Here is a 13,804-nt window from a genome sequence, read left to right as displayed (position 1 = left end):
TTGAGGAAATTGACTAGAATATTAGCAGATGAAATGGGCATGTGCACATGCAGGGGTGTGTGAGTTTCACTGTTGTTTCCATGGCCTTGGTTTCCAGTGTAGTAAGTAACAGTACCTTTTTTTTTTTTTTTTTAAATTTTTTTTTTTTTTTTTTTTTTTTTTTAACATTTATTTTTGAGACAGAGAGAGACAGAGCATGAACCGGGGAGGGGCAGAGAGAGAGGGAGACACAGAATCGGAAGCAGGCTCCAGGCTCTGAGCCATCAGCCCAGAGCCCGATGCGGGGCTCGAACTCACGGACCGCGAGATCGTGACCTGAGCTGAAGTCGGACGCTTAACCGACTGAGCCACCCAGGCGCCCCAACAGTACCTTTATCAGCGTCTTTTGGAATTCCTTCTTTGTTTTTTTGTGGGTTTTTTTGTTTTGTTTTGTTTTGCTTTGCTTTGCTTTGACCTACCTGTGATAGTATTACCTCACATTAAGAAATATGCTGTACAGAAAGATGTAAAAATAATCACGCATTCACTTTGAACCCTCCTCAGGGCCTCCTAAATCACCACAGGTGTACTTTTGTATTGCCGTCATAGACCAAGCCATTTTTGTTACATTGATTCATGGCATTATTGTGAAGGCACCTCTTAATCCTTTTCGGGTCATGTCTAAGAAGTCTTAAGGAAGCTCTCTGTCCTGAATACTTTCTCCTGTGTTTTCTCCTAAAAGTTTTGTCGTTTTTGCATATAAATCTCTGATCCATGTCAAGTTCATTTTTGTATTACCATGTGAGGTTTAGGTTGAGTTTCTTTCTTGTATTTTTGATTAAGGATGTTCAGTTGACTGGCACCGTTGGTTGAAAACTACACTACAGTACTATGCCTCCACTGAATTATGTTTATTCCTTGATCAAAAACCTGTTGGGCATATTTATGTTGGTCTATTTCTGAGTCTCTGTGTTATCCCACTGATTTGTACATCTAAACCTCTGCCAGTACCAAACTATCTTGATTACTGCAGCTTTTAGTAAATCTTAAAATTGGGTGAAGTGATTTCTCCTTTATTCTTTTTTAAAATTGATTTAGCTTTCCATATCAAATGTTTTCCCTTGGCTTTCTGTAAACACTTTATCATGTGCTTGTCTGTATGTAGGAAACATCTTGCTGGGAATTTGATAGACACTACATTAGTCTATGGATCGTTTCTGTGAGATTTGGCATCTTTATTATTTTGACTCTCACACCATGAACATGGTATGTCTCTTCATTTATTTAGATCTTTTTTGGTTTATTTCACTAGCGTTTTGTAATTTTCCACTTGTAAATCCTGAACATATTTTGTTAGATTTTTACTTTGGCACTTTTTTTGGAGTCACTGTATGTTATATGGAGGTTTTAATTCCAGTTTGTACATGAACATTACTGTTACAGAGAAATATGATTAATTTTGATATGTTGACCTTGCCTCCTGCGACCTTGCTGAATACTTATTCTAGCAGAATTTTGTGTAGATTCCTCAGGATTTTCTTCATAAACAATAATGTTATCAGCAAATTGCAAATATCTTTTGTTTTCTTCCCAATCTGTATCCCTTTCATTTCCTTTTCTGTCTTTATTGTACTAGCTAGAACTTGCAGTACAATGTCAAATAAAAGGGTGAAAGAGGACATACTTGCCTAGTTTGTAATGTTAAGAAGAAAGCATTCAGTGTTGATTATTAAATATGATGGCTGTGGGTTTTTTGTTGTTTTACTTTTTAAAAAATTTTAATTCCAGTGCAGTTAACAAACACCATTATATTGGGGCGCCTGGGTGGCTCAGTCAGTTGAGCGTCCAACTTCGCCTCAGGTCATGATCTCATGGCTTGTAAGTTCAAGCCCCATGTTGGGCTCTGTGTTGACACCTCAGAGCCTGGAGCCTGCTTCGGATTCTGCTTCAGATCCCTCTCTCTGCCCCTAACCCACTCACATTCTGTCTCTGTCTCTCTCGAAAATAAATAAACATTAAAAAAAAATTAAAAAAAAAAACAAACAGCATTATATTAGTTTCAGGTGTACAATATAGTGACTCAGCATTTCCGTATATTACTCATTCCTGGAGATAAGTGTACTCTTAATCCCCTTCACCTAATACATCCTTCCCAACCACCTTCCCTCTGTTAACTATCTGTTTGTTGTCAATAATTAAGAGTCTATTTTTTGGTTTGTCTCTTTTATATATATGTATATGCATATGTATATGTATACATATATATATATATAGGTGTTCTCTGTCTAGTTTGGAAAGACACCCTCTTAATTTACTAAGAGCTTTCATTGAAAGTGTATTGAATTTTGCCAAATGTTTTTTCTCCTTTGGCTGATGTGACCATGTAATTTTTCTTCTGTAGCCTGTTGATATGACAGATTGCTTTGACTGGTTTTGAATGTTGAACTGGCCTTGCCTCCTTGCTTCCTTGCAGTAAACTGCACCAGGTCATGGAATATAAATATAGTGTAGCAGCATTCTGTTTGCTAATCTTCTATTGGGGAATTTTGTGTCTAAAATCATAAGCATATTGGTGTATAATTTTTTTGTACTACTATCGGTGTCTGCAGATTACGTGCCTCCCAAAATGAACTAGGAAGTGTTCCTCCTCTTCTTTTCTTTTTCTTTTCTTTCTTTTCTTTCCTGGATGAGATTTCATAAAATTGGTGTTATTTCTTACTTAAATATCTGGTAGAATTGTCCAGTGAAATCATTTGGGCCTGGAGATTTCTCTTTGGGATACTTTTTTTTTTTAAAGAATTTTTTTTTAATGTTTATTTATTTTTGAGAGAGAGAGAGAGAGACAGAGACAGAGCACGAGCAGGGGAGGGGCAAAGAGAGAGGGAGACACAGAATCCGAAGCAGGGCTCCAGGCTCCGAGCTGTCAGCACAGAGCCCGACACGGGGCTCGAACCCACAAGCTGTGAGAGTATGACCCGAGTCGATGTGGGATGCTCAACCGACTGAGCCACCCAGGTGCCCCATCTTTGGGATACTTTTAATAACACATTCATTCAACTTAATTGGTAGAGGACTATTGAGAGTTGTTATTTTATATCAGGTGGGTTTTGATAGAACTCTGGAGGAGTTGTTCCACTTCATCTAAGTCTTCTAACTAAATTGTGGAATTGTTTGAAGTATTCCTTTATTAATATTTTCATGATAGGAAGACCTATGATTATATCTCCTGTTTTATTCCTGATATTAGAAATGGATATTTGTTCTTTCTACTTCTTAGATTTTATCAATTTTATTGACTATTTCAAAAAACTAGCTTTTTATATCACTGATTTTTTTCTATTTCTATTCTCAGTTTCTTCTCTGGTGTTTATTATTCTACTTTTTCTGGTTTTATTTAGCTCTATGTAGTTTTTTGAGATGGTAGGGTTTGTTTTTTCTTTTTTAATGTAAGAAGCCTTTGGTTCTGTGAATTTCCCGCATCACTGTTGGAGTTCCAGCCCAGAAATTTTCATATGTTTTGAATTCACTTTCATTCAGTTTAAATAATTCTTGATTCTATTGGAGACTTCCTCTGTGACCCATGGATTATTTAGAAGGGTGCTCGTTAATACCCAAGTGTTTGGAATATTTTATTATTTTTCTGTTATTTCTAGTTTCATATGTGGTCTGAGTGATTTCAGAACATTTACATCTGTTGACGTGTACTTTATGACCCACAAACAGATGAGCCATAAACAACATTCTTGTTAAATGTTCCATGGGTGCTTGAAAAAGATAGATCTATATCTATAGATAGCTATAGATATAGATACAGATATAGATATATTCTGCTGTTGTTGGGTGGAGTGTTCTATAAATGTGAGATTCTGCTGGTTATTGGTGTTACTCAGATTTTCCATATCCTTGCTGATTTTGTGCCTAGTGTTTCTATCAGTCACTGAACAAGGAGCATTGAAATCCTCAACTATAATTGTGGAATTGTCTCTTTCTTTCTGTTCTGTTACCTTTTGCTTTGTGTGTTGGAATGTTTTCTTGTTTGGTGCATATACATTTATGATGGCTCTATCTTTTTTGGTATGTTGACCCTTGTATCATTATGTAACTAATATCCCTCTTTGTCCCTGTTAATTTTCATGGCTGTGAAGTATACTTTATCTGGTATTAACATAGCCACTGCTGGACTTTTATTACTATTTATATGGTTTATATTTGTGCATCTCTTTTATTTTAACGTACCTATATTGTTACATTTGAGGTAAATTTTTTGTGGGTAGCATACGAGGGATCCTGCATTTTTTCCCCTACCACTTTGACAGTGTGTCTTTTAATTGGCATGTTAGACCATTTATACTTGAAGTCGTTACTGACATGTTGGGACTAAATGTCATTTTTCTTCTTCGATTTTTAATTTTTCCCGTTTCTTGTTCCTGTTTTGCTGTTTTGGTTTTTGTGGGGGTGGGCAAAGTGTTCCTTGCCTTCTTCTAGGTCCCTGGACATATTTTAGAATTCAACTTTGATTCACATATAGTGGTTTAGGGGTATATTTCTTTTTTCCTTTTTATTTTTAAGTTGTTGCTCTAGGTATTAAAATGTACATGTGCAATTTATCACAGTCTCCTCTCAACAACATTTACCAGTTAAGTGCAATGTAGAAACCTTAGTTCTATTAGGTCCCTTTACGCTCACTATTCTTTTAGTTGTCTTGGGTGTTTACTCTTCCCGTGTTGAGGACCATATTGAATGATGTTACAATTTTTGTTTCAGTTGTCAAACATTTTTATTTTTTTAATATTTTAATTTTAGTTTTTCAGTTAATTCATTTATTATTTCTGTGAGAGAGAGAACGCATACGCGCACACAAGTGGAGGCGGGGGGGAGAGAGACAGACAGACAGAATCTGAAGCAGGCTCCAGGCTCTGAGCTGTCAGCACAAAGCCTCACACGGGGCTTGAACTCCAAAACCACGAGATCATGACCTGAACCCAAGTCCAGTGCTCAACTGACAGCCACCCAGGGGCACCTGTCAAACATTTTTAAAAGCTCATGAGAAGGGCTTTTAAACAGTTTACCTGTTTCTTACCCTTTCGTTAAAGTTTCATTTCCTTTCTGTTTGGAGAATTTCCTGTAGCCATTCTTTCAGGGTAGGTCTCCTGGTGACACACGTTCTTTGTTTTCTTTCATCTGAGAATGGCTTTATTTCCTCATCCTTGACGGAAATTTTGATGTCATGTAGGGTTCATGGTTGGCAATTCTTAGTACTTGAAAAATGTTACTTCACTACCTTCAGACCTCCTGTGGTTTCAGGTGAGAAATCTGCCATTCTGTTCCCCTACAGATAATATGTCATTTCCCTCTAGCTGCTTTTAAAATGTTGTTCTGTCTTTAGTTTTGAGAAATTTAATTATTTTGTGCCCTGGTGTAGAAATTTTTTGTTCATCCTGTTTGGGGCTTCTTTAGGTTTTTGAAATTGCCTTTTGCCGATTTGGGGGGATTTTCAACCTTTATTTATTCCAGTATTATGTTTAGCTCCACCCTCTTTCTGCTTCCTTTCTGGGACGTCAGCAATATGAATGTTACTTTTTTTCATTATCCCCACAGGTCCCTGAGGCTCTGTTGTTTTTAAATTTGTTTTATCCAGTCGTTTTATGTCTGTTGGGCTTGAGTAATTTGTCGACCCGTCTTTGGGGAGGGGGCAGGGAATGAAGTGCCAGCCACTCTCATTGCTTCAGGATGCAGTTGGAAGATTAGCTCCTCCCCTGGGTTTGCATGACACTATCCTGGATGTGGAAGCAGAACCCCACCTCGGATCACCTCCTTGGGCTTTGGTACTAGGTGAGGGTGCACATTTAGCTCTCCCCCCTGCACAAAGGGAAGGAGCCTATGGGCTTTTTTATCAGGTTCCCCAAATTGGGGGGGGGGCGGGGGTGCAGAAGGGGACAGTGGGGATCAAAAGTGGGCAACAACCAAACATCAAAAGTGGAACTAGACTCTTGCCCCTTTGGTTGGCTAGTTGATTAGGAAAAACCCAGGCCTTGGTTACAGATGGATCTCCTTCCTCTTTGGGGGCGAGTGGGAGGTCGGCTGCAAAGGAACTGGTGATACATCACATCTCACTTAGAGTGGCCCCGAAGGCTACTGGTGTGGAGAAGTCCTCTCTGTGGCCAGATCTCGGACCAGGACAATTGGGTATCACTTTTGCATTAGGACAGGTGGCCTGAAGTAAGGCAATGTGTGTACTTTTGTGGCAGATGGCTTGTCTGGTTGTTGAGCAGCACTGAAGAATCAAGAGTAGCAGACAAGTGATACGTTTGTACGGAACAGGAGCACGCAGTTACTAGAGGGGGTGCAGTGAAGGGATACGTGTGTTCCCCATCAGCGCCTGCAGGCACCCATTGCAGAGTAGTCGAGGTTAGCCAGGCTCAGCCCTCAGCCTTCCCAGTCTTTGCACCTTGGGGTGGCGGAAATGGAGCTTTTAGGTGAGCCCTGCAGCATGGCGTCCGCCTCCCCACAACTGAAATAGCCACTTCACTAACTGAACCTCTGACGTGCCAGTTACAAAGACCGACGCTAAGATCATGATACGATACGTTCTCTAGGAGACCAAACTGCCACTTGGTGGCAGATTGCTTACATCAGGTCTGTTTCTTACTGTGGGGAAGTGATTCGTCCTTCCTGGGATTGATAGTTATTTCTGGGTATGGTATTAACTTCTCTGCCAAAAGGGCCTCTGCAGATACCGTTATAAAGGTGTATTGATTACTTGCTCTGCCAACGCCAGCTGGCCATCACACTGAAGATGCGATCCCAGTGTAGACACAGATGGACTGAGGTCTTGCAAGGGAGTTTCTGTAGCCAACACTGTTGGTTCCTCCGTTCCCTGTATAACCCACTTTCCCACAAGTCTTACCAGAGGGTCCCCAGCAGGAAGGAGCCACACTTGCCCGTGACGTCGGCCCCCTCACTAATGGAAATCGTAGGGCCTTCCCCCTTGTCCGGCTCCCTGCCTGCCCTCACTCCTGTGCATTCCAAGCTCATGTCTCAGGTATACCCCCAGGCCCCAGTAATCCTCTCCCGGTTTTCTGCCATAAAACATCTAAAGGAACAAGTTCTGTTTCCACATTTGCTGTCCCCCCCCCCCCCCGGTTTTCGTTTTCCCACTCTCACGTGTAGATACTACTCCACACTCCCCCAAAAGCCCCCTGCTTGCCCCATTCTGTGGCAGCAGCCATGCCAGACCCTAGACCCAGGGTCACTGTAAGCCCCACGTTTTGAGCTGCTTCCGGTTGTGGGGGAATTCTGGAAAAGCCTGGATCCCCATGTCCCCCACCCCACAAACCTCTGCCTACTCCTCACTTCCAAGTGTGTTCATGTTTTTCAGCATCATTTTAGCCTTCTCTCGGGGTTCCGATTTTTATACTTACTGCTTGAACATACTTGCTTTCTCCACCAAATACCTGCCCTTATCATCATCTTTTCTGACCCATTTTCTTCAAGCAGCTCTTCTCTACACGGGTGAAATCCTAGATGTTCGTAAAGTAAGCTAAAATATCTGAAGAATTCAGCTATTCAGATGAACACTATTTTCTGGCTTTGTTATCACCATTTCCGGACCTCCACTCCACTGCTTCTCACTGATGAAAGGAACCTCAGGTGAAATTTTGTGTTATTCTTCCTACATCACGGCAACCCCAGTGTGCATTTCCCCATGGGTTCTGTGCTACCTGCCCCACACCATGGCTCTCTGCAGCTTTCCCCTTGTGATGTTAATATGTTCAGCCTATAAAATGATATGCCAGGGGCGCCTGGGTGGCTCAGTCGGTTAAGCGTCCGACTTCAGCTCAGGTCACGATCTCGCGGTCCGTGAGTTCGAGCCCCGCGTCGGGCTCTGGGCTGATGGCTCGGAGCCTGGAGCCTGCTTCCGATTCTGTGTCTCCCTCTCTCTCTGCCCCTCCCCCGTTCATGCTCTGTCTCTCTCTGTCTCAAAAATAAACATTAAAATAAAATAAAATAAAATAAAATGATATGCCATTTTCTTTTTTTCTTTTTTTTTTGCCATTCTCTTTTCTAAGTCTTTCTCCCAAAATTTTCACCTACCATAGAACAAAATTTTTACTGCTTTCTTGCATACTTTCTTTACATTCCTTCCTTGTTCTTTTGGACAAGTCTAGGGAAGTATCTGAACTGAATCACGTTATCTTAAACTTTAAATATCCCTTATTAATTTAAAAAATGTATTGAAGTATAATTTGCATTTAATCATCTCACTTTTAAGAATATATCTTGGGGCGCCTGGATGGCTCAGTTGGTTAAGCATCCGTCTCTTGGTTTTGGCTCAGGTCATGATCTCACAGTTTGTGAGTTGGAGCCCCACACCAGGCTCTGTGCTGACAGCTCAGAGCCTGGAGCCTGCTTCGGATTCTGTGTCTTCCTCTTTATCTCTCTGCCCCTCCTCCACTTGCTCTCTGTGTGTCTCTCTCAAAAAATCAATAAACATTAAAAATTTTTTTAAAGAATATATCTTGATTAATTTTGAAAAATATATATAGTTTTGTGATCATCATCACCATCAAGATGTGAAATACTTGCATTACTCCCAAGTGTTCCTTCATGTAGTCCAATCTCTCTCCAAAACCCCAGCCTTAGGAGCCACTGATCTGGTTTTTTTTAGAATACCAAATGAATGGAATCACTTAATATGTGGTCTTTTTTTTTTTTTTTCAGGTATTTTAAGATTCAGCCATGTTGTTTCTATTTCTTTTACATAAAACCGAGTAGTCTCTTCTTTTCTGTATGTGCTATAATTTCTTCATCCATTTCCAGTTTATGGAAAACATTTCCATGTTTTGGACTATTGTGAACAAAACTTCCCTGAATATTTCAATAGATGTTTGGAAGGAGACATTTTCACTTGCATAACTGGAGGAGTGCAGTGTCCTGTAGCACATGTACAGCTGCCTGTGTAGGGAACTGCCAGTCGTTCTGAAATGGCCGTCCCAGTTGGCGTTCTCGCCAACAGTGTATGGGAATGCTAGCTGTTCTGCATCCTCAGCAGCACTTGGTATTGTTGGTCTTTTTAATTTTAGCAATTCTAGCAGGTGCTTCATTACTGTAGTATAGTTTTAGGTGGCATTGCCAGAATGACTCATGATACTGAGCACCTGTTCAATGGTCATTCATAGATCTTTGGTTGCTTGATCAAATCCTTTCTTTGCCCATTAGAAAATTTTTTCCAGGGGCGCCTGGGTGGCTCAGTCGGTTAATCATCCGACTTTGGCTCAGGTCATGGTCTCACGGTTCATGGGTTCAAGCCCCACATCAGGCTCTGTGCTGACAGCTCGGAGTGTGAAGCCTGCTTCTGATTCTATGTCTCCCTCTCTCTCTGTCCCTCCCCTGCTCAGGCACTCTCTCTCTCTCTCTCTCTCTCTCTCTCTCTCTCAAAAATAAATAAATGTAAAAAAAAAAATTTTTTTTTTAAATAAAATTTTTTCCAGGGCACCTGGATGGCTCAGTCAGTTACATGTCCGACTTCGGCTCAGGTCACGATCTCACGGTTCATGGGTTCAAGCCCCACGTTGGGCTCTGTGCTGACAGCTCAGAGCCTGGAGGCTGCTTCAGATTTTGTGTCTCTCTCTCTGTCTCTGCCCCTCCCCTACTTGTGCTCTGTCGCTCTCTGTCTCTCAAAAGTAAGTAAACATTAAAATTTTTTTTTAACTTTTTTCTAACATGGTTTGTCAGAATTTAATATTCTGGATGCTACTCTTTTATCAGATGTGTGTTTTGCAACTAGTTTCTCTCAATTGTTGGCTTATCTCTTTGTTTTAGTGGTGTCTTTTGATGAACAGATGTTTTTAACCTTAATGTAATCAATAATTCATTGTTTTTTGTTTGTTTGATGTGTCCTTTTTGTTTTAAACTCTCTAATTTTAGGAGCTTGTCCAATGCAAGGTTGCAAAACTTTGAGTTATGTTTTCTTCTAGACATTTTATGGTTTTCATAATTACGTTATGGTCTAGGCCCATTTTGAGTTAATACTTATATATGGTCTGAGGTAAAGATTTTACAATACTTTTAAACATTTTATAACCAAGCTAATCACTTTGGGGCATACCCATTAGGAACAAGTGCTTTTTACACCAAAATGCCTATACACAAAAGTTTGTAACAATTTCATAATCACGAACTGGAAATAATTCGGATGACAGTTATCTCTAAGGAGCTTAATTTCTTCCATTCATTCATTGGAGGGAAGCACAGAGATTAAGACTGCTGCATCCACGCAACAATGCTCGGAGGGGAGATGTACATTGGACACAAGGTAGTAATCCTGCAGAATTCTGTAGATGGGTTCATGACCAGGAAAACCTAATCCGTGGTGATAACATACTAGCGGTCATGTTTGTGCAGTCTTAGGTGAGGCCAATACGTGCTGAGAAGTTACGGGACATGCTCTCTCTGCACACCAGGGGCTGCACATGAAACACAAATAAGGAGACTTCAAACTACACTTCTAAGGTTTGCCCATTTAATCTCATTGAATTACACATGTATGAAAAAGAGGAAAAAATATCAATGCAATAAATTAATACTAATGCATCCCCTCCCCCCAGTGAAAAATGGAACATGGCAATCTTAGCATGCCAGGTATGAACCCACGAGATTGCAAATCCTGTCCTTCATTTCAGAGAACACCATCCGGAATTTTGCTTTACTCATTCTCTTTTCTTTGTAGTTTGACAACTTAAATGTGTATTGCAAATGGTGTTTATTTTTGTCTGATTTTGAAATGTATATGAATGGAATAATGCTTTACAGATGCTTTTTTGTATTACCTGGATATATTATTATTTTATTTTTAAAGATTTGGGGGATGAATGTATATCTGTCTCATCATCCTTTAATTATACACATTAAATGGTGTTCCTTTTAATGGAATTCATTAATTGCACCTCACGAGAACATGTAGGAATGTCATCATTTTTGGTATACTGTAAAGTAAAGCTTCAAGTTGAATATTCTATAATAATTTTATATTTTTTAATATTTATTTTTGAGAGAGTGCAAGTGGGGGAGGGGCAGAGAGACAGTGAGAATCCCAAACAGGTTCTTGTGCTGTCAGTGCAGAGCCCAATGTGGGGCTTGATCTCATAAACCTGAGCCAAAACCAAGAGTTGGATGGTTAACTGACTGGGCCATCCAGGTGCCCTCTGTTCTCTAATAATTTTAAAACAAAAGTATGCTTTGAATAATAGACATTGAGCATTTTAAAGAACCATAGAGACCCCTTCCATGTGATAAGAAAACTTAAGTGCAGAGAAGTCCACTGACTAACGCAAACCCATACTCAAGGGTAGACCCCATCTATTTCTCCTAACTTGTCTGAATACTGTTCATCAGACTACTTACAAAAGTTCTGTCAAGATGGCACTGGGGATGTCCTTGTTTTCAAAAAATATAGTTCTATTTGTATTATCTTTCCACTCTAGGCATGGGTTATTTAGTATTTTGGAACTTAATTTTCCAAGCACGTTTAAATTTTTTCAGATATTTTCTACCCTGATTGCATTCTTTATTTCATTCCATGCAAGTTGAAGAGATTTTTTTTTTAAATTATGCTATATAGTCAGTTGGTTTTTCTCTTAATTTGCAATAGAGAGTGTGTGCACAAGTGGGGAAGGGGCAGAGGGAGAATCTCCCAGTGTAGGGCCCCACGTGGGGCTCGATCTCACAACTGTGAGATCATGACCTGAGCCTAAATCAAGAGTTGGATGCTTAACCAACTGAGCTACCCAGGGGCCCCTGTATCGTCAGTTTTATACACCCTTACTTTGTGCTAAAAAGCAAACATCCTGTCGTCTGTGTCTGCAGTTCTTTATGTATCCATCAGGCCAGATTTGTCCACCTTGGTGTGTGAATCTAAGGCAACCTTACAATGTTACGCCTGCCTTTTAAAAATCAGTTACTGAGATAACATAGGAGAATATCCAAGATTTAACTCTATTCTTACAGTACGATTGTTGTTTCAAACTATGTAGTTTGAAATGATGTTAAGAATTGTATACATGGGCGCCTGGGTGGCTCAGTCAGTTAAGCGTCCAACTTCAGCTCAGGTCATGATCTCATGGTTCATGAGTTTGAGCCCCACATCAGGCTCTATGTTGACAGTGCAGAGCCTGCTTGGGATTCTCTCTCTCTCCCTCACTGTCTGCGCCTCCCCTCCTCACTTGCGCTCTCAAAAATAAACTTAATAAGAAAAATTTTAAATAATTTAAGATATGTCTCCCAGTTGATGTTTTTTTCTTTGTATCTATTTTTCAGATACAAACACATTTTTTGTGTGTTTTTAACTTAATAATTGTAAGGTATATATTTCCAAACTTTTATTTCACCTATCTCTATAATATCTTATCTTACAAGTATGGCTTATAAACTGAATGTTGCCAGATATTTTTCAACCCACCAAAAATTACTAATTCAAACATTTATTCCATACTCATTTCATGTGATAGCTGGTATGTTTGGGTTCAAATTCATCTTCCTATTTTGTGCTTATCTTTGCTTCAGTTCTGTTACTTATACTTTCTTTTAAAAATTTGTACAATTTGCATTCCAAACTTTCCTTTAAAATTTTTTTTAATGTTTATTTATTTTTGAAGGAGAGAGAGTAAATGGGGGAAGGGCAGAGAGAGAGGGAGATACAGAATCCAAAGCAGGCTCCAGGCTCTGAGCTGTCAGCATAGAGCCTGACGCAGGGCTCGAACTCACAGACTGTGAGATCATGACCTGAGCCGAAGGTGGACACTCAACCGACTGAGCCACCCAGGTGCCCCTAAACTTTGCTTTCAGTTGGGAATGTATCTGGTCCTACTTTATTCGTCTTTAAGCTAAAAATTATAAAACATGTCTGTAACAACAGAATATAGCATTAATACATTTCCCCTTCTCTTGCACAATATAAAGGATATTATTGAGGATTGCATTGTCATTCTATCATTTTACTCAAAAAGGAGATGTTTATACATCTGTGTGTGTACAGATGTGTATACATCTGATGTGTATACAGTTAGTGAGTAATTGTATTAATTCACAGATCATCTTTCTCCTGGATCTTCATTCCTTTTGTCAGTGCACACCTTTCACCTGACATCACTTTCCTTTGATCAAACTTTAATGTTTCTTTTTTTTTTTAAGAGTTTATTTTGAGACAGAACAAGAAAGCAGGGAGAGGGCAGAGAGAGAAGGGGGCTCTGAAGCAGATTTCGCACTGTCAGAGCCAGATGCAGGGCTCGAACTCAAGAACTGTGAGATCATTCTTGGTTGGGATTCTCTTTCTCCTTACCTCCGTTCCTCTCTCTCTCTGCCCCTCCCCACTTTGTGTGCCATCTCTCTCTCTCTCTCTCTCTCTCAAAATAATAAACTTTAACGGAAAAAAAAAACAAAAAACCTGTGAGATCATGACCTGAGCCAAAACCATGAGTTGGATGCTTAACTGATTGAGCCACTCAGGTGCCCCCTTTGATCAAATTTTAAATGTAAACTTCAAGATTCATTTTGTGTGGGTTAGTTTTCTGTTAAATTTTTCATTTTAGGCCTCATACAGTCTTATTTCAGGCTCTTTCTTGAAAAACACTATTGGGAGTATAAAAATCTATGTGGATGATTGTTTTTGGCACCTTCACTGTGTCTTTCCATGTGTTCCTGACCCACCATACACTGGATGTGAGTGGAAGTAATTTACTTTGTGTTGATAGTTTCCTGGTGTTAAGGAATAGTGTTTGAAACTGATGCAAAGAACAACACACAGCAGAGAGTGTATCAGTGAGATGGT

The sequence above is a fragment of the Panthera onca genome, chromosome E2 (genome assembly GCF_046562875.1).
Source record: "Panthera onca isolate mPanOnc1 chromosome E2, mPanOnc1 haplotype 2, whole genome shotgun sequence".
In the NCBI taxonomy this organism is placed as follows: Eukaryota; Metazoa; Chordata; class Mammalia; order Carnivora; family Felidae; genus Panthera; species Panthera onca.
The sequence above is the reverse complement of the archived record's forward strand: the minus strand, read 5'-3'. Positions refer to the sequence as shown.